Raw genomic sequence first — 11674 nt, 5'->3', positions numbered from 1 at the left:
AAAATTATAGAAAATCTGAAGGTTTAGCTTCAACGGTCTGCATCATCAGCGCCATACAGCAGACACAGCTTACACTGAAACAGAGGGTTTCAGCAATATATGCCTGATGTGGCGCCTGAAAAACCTAATAGTGTCGGACATTTACGGCCAGCGCAGCAGCCCACATGTTAATATCCAGGGACTTGTTTGGGAGAAGTTTTATACACTACTGTTTCATCACAGTTGTACAACTGTTTGCAGAAACTCCAGAAATCCTTCTGTTGCTGTAATGTCACCAAGACTAACCTGGGATATTCCACGTCCATGATGAGCCTTCCATCTCCAAAGCCATGCTTCAGAAGCTTTAAATGTGTCTTCATCTGCACCAAGTAACTTATGAAATTTAAGTCTGTGCTTTCAAAATTACTCTATTTATCAGTACTCCTTCGCTACGATTCTGTAAAAACCACTTGTTTAAGCACTGGTCCACATCACTCTTTTCACAAGGTCTAGTTTTCTTTGGGTCTACGAATAAACGCAATTTTCCTTCTGGAATTCCACTCACAAAATATATTGAATTTTGTTTCACCACTCTTAACTCTTTCAATAATCTTTAACTTTTCTTCAGCTGTATAACTTTTCATTTGGTGGCCATTACTTAAGTCCTACTAATTTTGCTGTGTATTTATTTCTGATGCCCTAGAATTTACCATGTTTTAAGAAAACTAAATCAAAACAAGACTGTCTGGCCTATCATAGTGCAAAAATGAAGCCATGTGATTTCTCCATAAATCACTTGTCAGTTCATGTATATTTTCGGCTATTTTAGCCATTAGCAGTTTTTGCTATCCTAAGTGTAATTTCCGGCTGAAAAAAGGATGTCACTTGCTGTTGTTTGCAAAAATTTACTTTGTAATTAATGTAACACACTTGACAAATAGTAGCTGTATTCCCCTACAGAGGTGGCTATTTGTAATTAGCATTTCACTGATACTCTCTTATTACATCTCTTAGCTGAGGGGAGAAACTGGGTCCCAAGAGTAATCAGTCCAACGAAGCCTGTTTACAAATATTACTCTGCAACTGCATATATCAAAGCAAATATACAGCAAGCAATTTTTAGCTAATTTCCCCTCTTGGAAATACAGTAGTGAGATATGCAGTATTCACTTTTTCCAGTTTCCAATATGAAATTGCTATTTCTTTGAACACACTTTTTCATAATTCAATTTGGTGGGTTGTTGTTTGGTTTTTAGGAGCATTAGCAGCTTAGGCCATATTACTCCGGGATATGCGGTGGTCATTCCCTGACCTTTCCGCATCATCCATATTTGGTGGTGACGGGCTCGAACCCCGGTCTAATCAAGAAGCGTGTGCTACGCACTGCTGCTCCTTCCCACCTGGCTACGGAGGCGCCGAAAATTTGGTGGGCATGATCATACCTGCAGTATGTAAAGGCGCATTATGTCGAGGTCACACTGTATTTAATGCCTATGAAAGTGAAACAGTATTTGGTGCAACAGGAAGCATAAATGTGTGATATGTATGCATTTTATTATTAAATTTAAATGTTGTAATTTTAAAAAATGTCAAATTTGTTTATAATGTCAATGCATCAAATGACTATTAAAGGGACATCAATGTTACCCATATATTCAAGTAATTACTTATGCTTTGCATCGCTGGAAATGAAGGAGTATAGGTATAATTAATGGATAACAGGACTGCTGCAATTTAATTATTTCTTGCCTTGTGAATTATACATAAAAGGGAGGAATTCAGAAAGGTTGTTGTGATTATAGTAGTATAGCTGGAAGCTTTTTGGGTAACCCCATAGAAAAGAAATCAAGGGAAGACATTGGGACAGCAGTTCAACTGATATTATTGTTACCCTTGCAAAGCATTTCTTCTAGGTTCATGCTACTACAAGAAAGTGCCATTATTCCTAATACACAAAAATTAATTTGTATATTTTTAACCTAGCAGCAGTGACGTATCTGGAAAGTCACTTGAATTCTGCTTGAACAATATTTCATATTTTCTTAATCGATTGCAGTATACTTTAAGTTAAAACACAAAAAAAAAAAAAAAAATTAAAAATTAATTATATTCAGTACTATACTTCCCTGTTATGATTTATTTCAAATCTGCACCTTTCACAGTATGTGAAATTACACATGCTGCTTCATGCAGAGTAGTGACTATTTTAGAGACTCGGTTTTTATGTTATAGTCTTTACTGTGTAAAAACAACTAAGCTAAGATGGTAAGTGTTTATTTACCTAGTGGGAAAGGGAAAAAACAGCAACAGTGCTTGTGCAGTGCCATGTCACTCTTCAAGGCAAAAGCTAAATGGTTGCAAAAATGTTGGCAAGGCACACGTTTGTGTGCACAATTCCTGTATGAAAATAGTAAAAAAAAAAAAAAAAAAAAAATCATTTCAGATTTTTAATCATTGGTTAACCCAGGAATATTATTTTTGAGGACAATGTCATGTTAATCAATTCACAAAATTTGTAATCCTGGATATTTAATGAAAGTTAACTTACAATTTCATTTTATATATGAAATGAAGTTAAAGGTTTGAGGAGCTGAAAACTAATGTAATTTGTGAATTGACCAGCAACCTATTGCTACTTTCTCTAACAAATGATAGTAGGGAAGCAGTGGCACAAGTACTGGTGACCACATTTTCATAAATTTTTCGGAGAAAAAAAGACTGGATAATCAAGAAAGGATAACTGCCGAATGACGTTGAGAATATTTTGCCTTCAATGTGAATCTCACCCAATAATGTAGAACTAGAAATTGTAATTGAAATGACTAACTACTTAGAGCAGAGCTTTCCAAATAGTGTTAACAAATTTTAGCATCACATTAGCATTGGTTTGTTTTGCTCTTTCCTGCATATACTGATTAATACATGATTTATTTCTTCACAATTAGCAGCCACAGAGTTCCAGGCACACTGTGGTTTTGGTGCCTAGTACTGTACTCCTCCCTCTCTCTCATGAAACTAAGGAAGTTATGCACCACTGCATTTATCATCAACTTAAGTGGGGCGTCAAATTATTTTTTGCAAGGTGTTTTGAAATCAATGAGTTAGAGGAAATTAGGCTACGGAGGCCTTTTTTTACCTTTAAGTTTGTATAACATTTGCTTCCTTCCACTACTTTGTCAGAAAGGTAGTAGTAGAGGCATGTAATGCAAGAAAGCAAGTGTATGAGCTTATGTAGCATCAGCCAAAAAAAAAAAAAAAAAAAAAAAAACCAATTTCACACATCCATTCCCTCTAAAAGTTTGTCCAGTTCTTCCTTGAATTCATTTAAGCTATCAACTTCCACAACAGATGGAAGTTTGTTCCAGCAATCAACTACCCACTGGCTAAAGGTAAATTTCTGCCCTACTATTCTACAAATGTCTTTCCTCAATTTGAATTTATGTCCCCTCAGGTTCATAATCTGAGCAAGAGGAAGAATCCCATTAGAATTCAGCATTCTCAACCCATTCAAGACCTTATACACCTCAATCAGATCACCTCACACGGGCCCAGTCTCCAGATGCTGCCATTTGCAGACCTTAAGCCTTTCTTGATAAGAGGATCCCTTCGTTCTCCTCACCAATCTTTGTTGCCCTTCTCTGTACTCTCTCAAGCAACTCTACATCCTTCCTAAAATGAGGCCTTCAGAACTGTACTCAAGGCAGGGCCTAACCATTGCCTTATACAAATGGATAATCACTCTCATTATTCCTGCTGGCAAAATTCCTATAAAGAAGGGCCCCGCTTTACGGCAGTTTCCAATTACTGTATATCCATGTTTGGCACTAGTTCCGCCTTTTCAGCATTTTTCCACAACGCTCAGCAGAGAGTCTAAGAATGACATCGTGCGCCATTTTATTGTCGGTGATTCAGTCTGTTTACAGCATTTGTGCACTCTACATGTCTCTGTATTTTGGTAATTTTCCAAACTTTCAAACTTTTTAAAGTTATTCTACTGTATTATATATAATATAGTATAGAAAGGATGCAAGAATATTTGCAGATGCTATAAAGGCAGTGTTGGGTGGGTCGGCAAACTGCTAGCTTTGTGGGAGGGATACAAGGACTAATAGATTAACATTAGCTGCTGGCAGAGGTGAAAGTGATTCTTGCACTGCTTCTATTGGAATGAGCAGCAGCCTGGAAAACAAGATGCAGGGGTATTTCAGAGACTGCTGGGAGTCATTGCAGTACAAGTAAACACATGGGCTGTGTTAGGGTAGCTAAGAATAGCAACAGATGCATGTATATTTGTGTGTACACCAATTCTAGGAGTTTCGTAAATAAAATTGATGAATTTGAGGTGTTGGTCAAAACATCAAAGACAGATACTGTTGGGATATCAGAGACGTGATGTCACACAGATATAAGGAATGCAGAACTAGAATTTTGGGAGTACAATGTGTAAAAGAAGGATAGACAGGATAGGAAGGGAGGAGGGGTTATGCTATTAGTTAAGAAACAAAATCGAAGGAAGTGCAGCCAGTCGACATTGCTGGACAGTGCAGTGTCGAGTAAGTTTCGTGTGACATAAGCACAGGGAGATCAAAATTGAGAGGAGTGTATTATAGGCCTAATGACTCTGATGAGTATAATAAGAAACTGTACAGGGAAATAGAGTGGGCCAGTAAATCAGAATCTTATAATGGGGAATTTTAATTTCCTGGATATTGACTGGAATTTTTGGATTGGTCACTCACACACTAGCAAGGCTTTTGTGGATTTATTTGATGATTGTTTTCTACATCAGCATGTTCGGGAGGCAACTAGAGGGAGTAATACTTTGATCTGATTATCAGTAGTGATTCTTCATGCATTAAGAATCTGCAGATAAAGGAACCACTAGGTGGCAGTGAACACAAGTGTGCTGAAGTTGGATTTACTCAAAGAGGTAACTACCATCAGGGGTAAAGGGAAGGAGGTTTTGCTTTCATAAAGGTGACTACAGTGGTTTGGGACAGTATTTAAATTCTATACAGTGGGACCAACTGATGATGTTACCAACAGCAAATTCAAAATGGGAGGCATTCAAAGAATTAACCTTGGAAGTTACTAGGCTTTACATACCAACTAAGAAATGTTGTTCAAGGTTTAGGCCTAAATGGATGTCAGATGAACTAATGAGACATGTGGCAGAGATGAAAAATGCATGGAATACATATAAATTAATGGGTGACACGGAAGCCTATGATAGACATAAGCTGGTCTGTAACCAAGTCACAAAGGCAGATTATGAGAAATCTTTGGCAAAGGATGTAAAGAAAAACAGCAAAGAATTCTTTACCTATGTAAAATCTAGAAGGAAAGGGATGAATCAGATTGGTCCACTGGATATTGATGGTTCAACTGCTGATGATCCTGCTCAGGTGGCTAACAAACTAAATAAGTATTTTGCATCTACATTCACACATGAGTTATTCAGGGAGGGGAATGCCAGAGGTGAATTAAAATCTGGCAGTGAGCTAGATGATTTTGTAATAACAGAGGAAAGTGGAGGAGAAATTGTTGAAGATAAACATAAAAAAGGCACCCAGGGTGGATGGGATCTATCCAGTTAAAGGAGGCAGTAAAGGAAGTAAGGAAACTCTTAGCCATAATTATGAGAACTTCCTTGGCCTCAGGGGAGGTACCCATGGACTGGAGATGTGCAAATGTGACCCCAATTCACAAAAGAGGATCAAAGGGTGACACAAGTAATTATAGATCTGTTCTGTTCCAGGGAAATTGATGTAGGCACTAGTTAAAGAAGCACTGCCGGATCATCTAGACAAGACTTCAATTATAGTTAGGATACACCATGGGTTTATTAAGGGGAAGTCTTGCTTAACAAATATGATTGTATACTATGATGTGGTCACAAAGGAACTGGATGCAAAGAATAATTTTGATATCATATACTTGGATCTTAGAAAGGCTTTTGATACAGTTTCACATGGAAGACTGCTGCCCAAATTGGAGCAGTGTGGCATTGGAGGCAAATTGCTGCTATGGTTAAAGGGATGGTTGAGTAGAAGAAGACAGAGTGGTAATCAATGGACACTGCTCTTTGTGGACTAATGTTATTAGTGGAGTCCCTCAGGGTTCAGTGTTGGGTCCATTGTTGTTTTCTGTATTTATAAATGATACTGATGACGGTATATTAGGCTTAATGTCCACGTTTGCAGACGATACGAAGGTTGGGAGGGTTGTTAAAGACACTAAAGACAGTACGCCCCTCAACAGGATCTAGAAAAGTTTTAAGCAGATGGTCTGAGAGGTGGCAAATGAAGTTTAATATTGACAAATGTTGTGATGAGATGCTTGCATCAACCTAAAAAAAAAAAAAAAAAATCCTCCCATTTCACCCCTTCATTTATTCCAAATGTCTGTTCAGCTCAGCCTTAAATTTATTTAGGCTATCAACTTCCACAACAAAAGATGGAAGTCTGTTCCACCAATCAACTACCCGCTGGCTAAAGGCAAATTTCCGCACATCTATTCTACAACATATCGAAAAGGCTTCATGATTTTGGATGATATAAAAACTATTAGAGATGCATGGGAAGAAGTTAAAGAAACAACATTGAAAGTTGCTGAAAAGAAGCCAATTCCCACACTTATGGAAACTTTTGAAGGCTTTCAGAATTCAGTGAAGGAAGTCACTACAAATGTTATGGATGGCAAGGGAATTAGAATTGGAAATCAAGCCTGAGGATGTGGCAGAATTGCTTGTTTCTCATGATGAGACCCTAATGGACAAAGATTTGATTAAAGAGTAAAGAAGGATGTTTCTTAAAGAGAAGTTCCATCCTGATGATAGTCCTGCTATCCCTAGAAAAATGACCACTGGTTAATTGGAAGAAGTTAACAACTGTATAGAAACGGGGATGGCAGCTTTTGAGAGGATTGATCCAAATTTCAAAAGAAGTTCTAAAGTGAATGCAAGACTTCTAGATGATATTGCATGCTATAAAGGAATTCTAAGGCAAAGTTCACTGTTTTCCTACTTTAAGAAAGCACCATTGCAACCTTTGTCAATAGCCTTGAACAGTATTCAACAGCAACACAAATTCCTGTAAGAGCTTCAAGCACATTTTCATCATCCCTTCATTCTTCCTACAATAAATATATTAATTTTTCCAATTTACATTTGTCTAGCTCTGCTGTACATTAAATGTATGATAGTGTAAACATATTCCACTTTTCAGCAGGGGTCTGGAACCTAACCCACTGTATGAGTGGGGCTCTACTGTATATCATTGACAAGACCCCATTACCTGCTCTGGCAGCATGTCTGCATGACTCAGAAAACTTCACATCTGACTGCACAATTACTACCAGGTCTTTTTCATTTTCTACCACCCTAAGTGTAGTACCACACAGTCGGTACATTTCTCTGGGGTTACTTCTACCCATATGCAGTACTTTGCAATTGTCAATGTTAAACTTCAGTTGCCACTCCCCCCCCATCTGCCCAAATTTCTAGATCCTGTTGCAGTGGCACACTGCCATTAGTCATTAACAACCCTGCCACCCTTTGTATCATCTGCATACTTGGTCATTAAGCCCGATATACCTTCATCAATATCATTGATAAATATACAAAACAACAGCGGGCCTAACACTGAATCCTGGAGGAGTCCACTAATAACATTAGTCCACGAAGAGCAGCATCCATTGATTACCACTCTCTGCCGTCTCCCACTCAAGTCTTCCATGAGCAAGAGTTAAAAGCCTTCCTGAAATCCAAGTATGTGATATCCAAATTATTTTTTGCATTCCGTTCCTTTGTAATCACATCATAGTGTCCAATCAAATTTGTCAGACAAGACTTCCCTTAACAAACCCATGCTGTGTCTGAATTATTACTGCAGTCTTGTCTAGATTATCCTGCAATGTTTCTTTAACCAGTGGCTCCATTATTTTCCCTGGAACATAAGTCAGACTAACAAGTCTGTAATTACCTGTGTCACCATTTTATCCCCCTTTGTGAACTGGGGACACATTTGCACATCTCCAGTCCATGGGGACCTCCCTTGAGTCCAAGGAAGCTCTCATAATTATGGCTAAGGAATCATGTTTTTAACTAACTACTAAGCTATTTTGACACAGTTTATTTGGATTTGAAGGCATTTACAGTAATTACTGTATAAGATGGACAGCATGGCAGAAAGCTATAATTAATGGATATTCTTCAGATTGTCAGAAGCAGAGTCGACCATGGATTGGTTCTTGGACCACTGTTCTTTTTGATTTTCATAATTAGCATCAACGAAGGGATAGAGGGCATGGTGTCAAAATTTGCAGACAATGTACAAAATGGGACCTAGGAGTTACAATATGGGCAGATATAAAGTTCTCTGAGCAGTGCAGCCAGGAAAGCCCATGTTGTCCTATTCATGATTTATTGAACAATATCCTGTAGAGATAAGGCAGATAAGACTGCATTTGGAATGCTGTGTCCAAGTATAAAGACCACATCTGAAGAAAGATTTTGATTGTGGGTGTGGGCTATAGAGCCTGGTAACCAGGCACCTTAGTGGGAACTTGATAGATTTACAAGGGTATGGGTTAATAAAATGAGGCAGAATTTGTTTTAAAGAATTTCCAGAACTAGGGCCATAAATTAAAATTACGGGAGGGGGTTGTTAGACTAGATTGTAGGAAGTTTTCTTTTAGCTAGCAGTCGATTACTGGAACAAGATGCTTATACAGGTAGCTGAGGCTGGCAATTTAAAGAAATGATAACATAATTTGTTATTCACTTTTTTTTTTTTTTTTTTTTTTGTGTCCAGTGCAGCAAAAACCTGTTGCTTCTTTGCACTATACAGCAAATACTTATACTCTCTGTTGATGAGAAAAAGGACACTATTCAGAAAAGTAACTGCATCACTAATACAAGGCATATGAAAATGAATGGATACTGAGCTGTGATTCAGTAAAAATAAAAATGGCATTAGATTGACAACGGAATGATAACCCTTTGTTATGTATTAATTGAATATCACAACCTTAAATTGTGTAATTTTATATAAAGTTTCATATGCTTTATCAAGTCTTTATATGTATAACTACAGCAACTACACTGTAGCATTCCAGTGTCAATGTGATATTAAAAAATAACTTCAGCATATATGTTTTGCCTCATATTCAATTTGAATAATGGTATCTCTCAGATGTGATTAGGAACCAATCAGTGAGGTATATATCGTGGAATTTAATTAAAAATCTGTCCAATCGTGCCATATAATTCAAATTTATTGATACTGGGAAGCTATGGAAAAGTTTCCCACGTTCACACAAGGGTTACTCCAAAAGCAGTTTATTTTACTTACATTAAAAACTTTCAACATGGTTTCCTTCATGGCTCATGGCTGCACTTTAACTGTCTGATGCATTCGGTCACAGCTGCACATAACGATTCTTTGGGAATAGACTGTAATTGCAAGGACAAGAATCAGGACAATAGAGTGGGTGTGGGTGAGGAAGTGCTTCACAGATTTTGGTGAAAACAAGCTGTACAGACTGTGTGATATGAGGGCCTTGCATTGTCACAACTGTCAACAGTAATAATGCTCTCATAATTGCAGGCCATGATAAACATTAATTTCACTTTTGATTGTTGCTTCACCATGATAAATGAGCAAGTGGAGAAATACCATCAGGACCTGGAGCTTTCTTAGCATCAATATTCGTCAAAATCCTTCTGACGGAAGACTACAGGAGGCATTGAATGGAGCATGTTGGGAATGGTAGAAGGTGTTTTACCAAGATCATTAATACACCAGTTGGAAGGAAAATGGGATGCTAGCAGGTCAGCTTTGTCCTTGGCTGAAATGACAACAGAACCATCTGGTTTGGACAGAGGTGGGAGCAGAGACGGGCAAAAGTTGCGGCCAATAGCTTTGGCAAGAGACCATAATGCTCGCCACCATTAAGGCAAGAAGCAAGTTTTCTACTCTTAGCCTGTTCAAAATCTAGTTTGGACTGATTAATAACTGCTTTACAATTGTTGCGAGCTTTGGTATAGGCAGAAAATAAAACTGAAGAATTGGAAACAAGCCAATTACGATATGCAACATTCTTCTCCTGAATGGCCATATATTGGAAAACCAAGGTTTGGATAAAGGACGAGATTTTAAAGTGGAGTGTGGGATAAAGGATTCCATTCCCACAAGAATAATTTCACTGACATGATCTGAGCAAACGCTGACATCAGAAGTTTTGAAACAGTAGTCCAACCAAGGAAAAGAAATCTTGCAGGTCATCCCATTTTGCAGGAAATAAATAGCCATGAGATAAAGGCTCCATTGGAGAAGAGACAATCACCAAGTTGTGATCTGAGGTGCCTAAAGGACCACTCACTTCGACCATGTATTTAGAAGGGTTGTTTGTGAGAAAGATCACACAAGTAACCTGTTAGTTACTTGTGTCACCTTTGTTAAACCTGTTAGTTTAACTTGTGTTCCAGAGAAAATAACGTAGTCACTGGTTAAAGAAGCATTGCAGGATCATCTAGACAAGACTGCAGTAATAGTTAATATGCAGCATGGGTTTGTTAAAGGGAGGTCTTGTCTGACCAATTCGATTGGATACCATGATGTGGTCACAAAGGAATTGAATGCCAAAATAATTTTGATATCATATACTTGGATTTCAGTAAAGCTATGGCATTAAGGGACTTAGAGGGGAACAGGCATTCTGCCAAGATCAAGATCATTATCAGACACTCAGTCTAAAACACTGATGGATCCAATATCTTTCTATTTCAGAAGATTTAGGAGAAGTCCGGTTGGCCTGCCTCCCTAAAATCCACTCATGCACACATTCCCGATGGTAAGCCATGGTTACGTCACTTAGGTGGCAGTGAACATGTAGAGTGGTTCTCTTCAATATGCCTGGTCAGCGTGAAGAGAAATTAGGAATTAGAAAAAGGAAAAGGAATTAGAAAATGTGAATTTGAATATCATCGGTTTGGCTGAAACAAGAAGAAATGAATCAAGTTTATCAAGTGAAAATCTGCTGTACACCAATGGAAACAGTGAAAGGAGCAAAGGTGGAGTTGGCTTTCTGGTTCATAAAGATATAAAAAAAAACATTTTGAAATTCAAAAGTACATCACCAAGGGTGTCAAGGCTACTACTCAGAATTTCTAAGAGGTTATAATGATTTATGCACCAACTTCGAGCCGTTATGATGAAGAGATTGAAGAAATGTACACCGAAACTTGAGTCTTATAGATGAGCAGAAAACCCACTACACTATCATTATGGAGGACTTCAATACTAAGGTTGGAAAGAGACAAAATAGTGCAAAAAGGGGAACTATAGGAAATTTTGGAATTGCCAAAAGAAATGAAAGAGGTGAAAGATTTGTGGAATTTGCAGAATCTCAAAGATTGTCAGTAATGAAAACTTTTTTCAAGAAAAGGGTGAACAGAAAGTGGACATGGAAGAGCCCAAATGGATTAACAACTAATGAAATCTACTTCATCCTCACTAACAGAAGATATATCGTAAATGATGTTACCGTCCAGAACAAGGTAAACGTTGGAAGTGATCACAGAATGGTAAGATGCACACTTGATATAAATGTAAGAAAATAAAGGAAAAAACTGACTCAAATAAATAATACAAAGGTCTTTGAGATAACAGATGAGGAGAAAAAGCAGTGGGTA

Source organism: Mastigoproctus giganteus, chromosome 1 (assembly GCF_048544385.1).
Source record: "Mastigoproctus giganteus isolate SK-2022 chromosome 1, ASM4854438v1, whole genome shotgun sequence".
In the NCBI taxonomy this organism is placed as follows: domain Eukaryota; kingdom Metazoa; phylum Arthropoda; class Arachnida; order Uropygi; family Thelyphonidae; genus Mastigoproctus; species Mastigoproctus giganteus.
Note: the sequence above shows the minus strand (reverse complement) of the source record.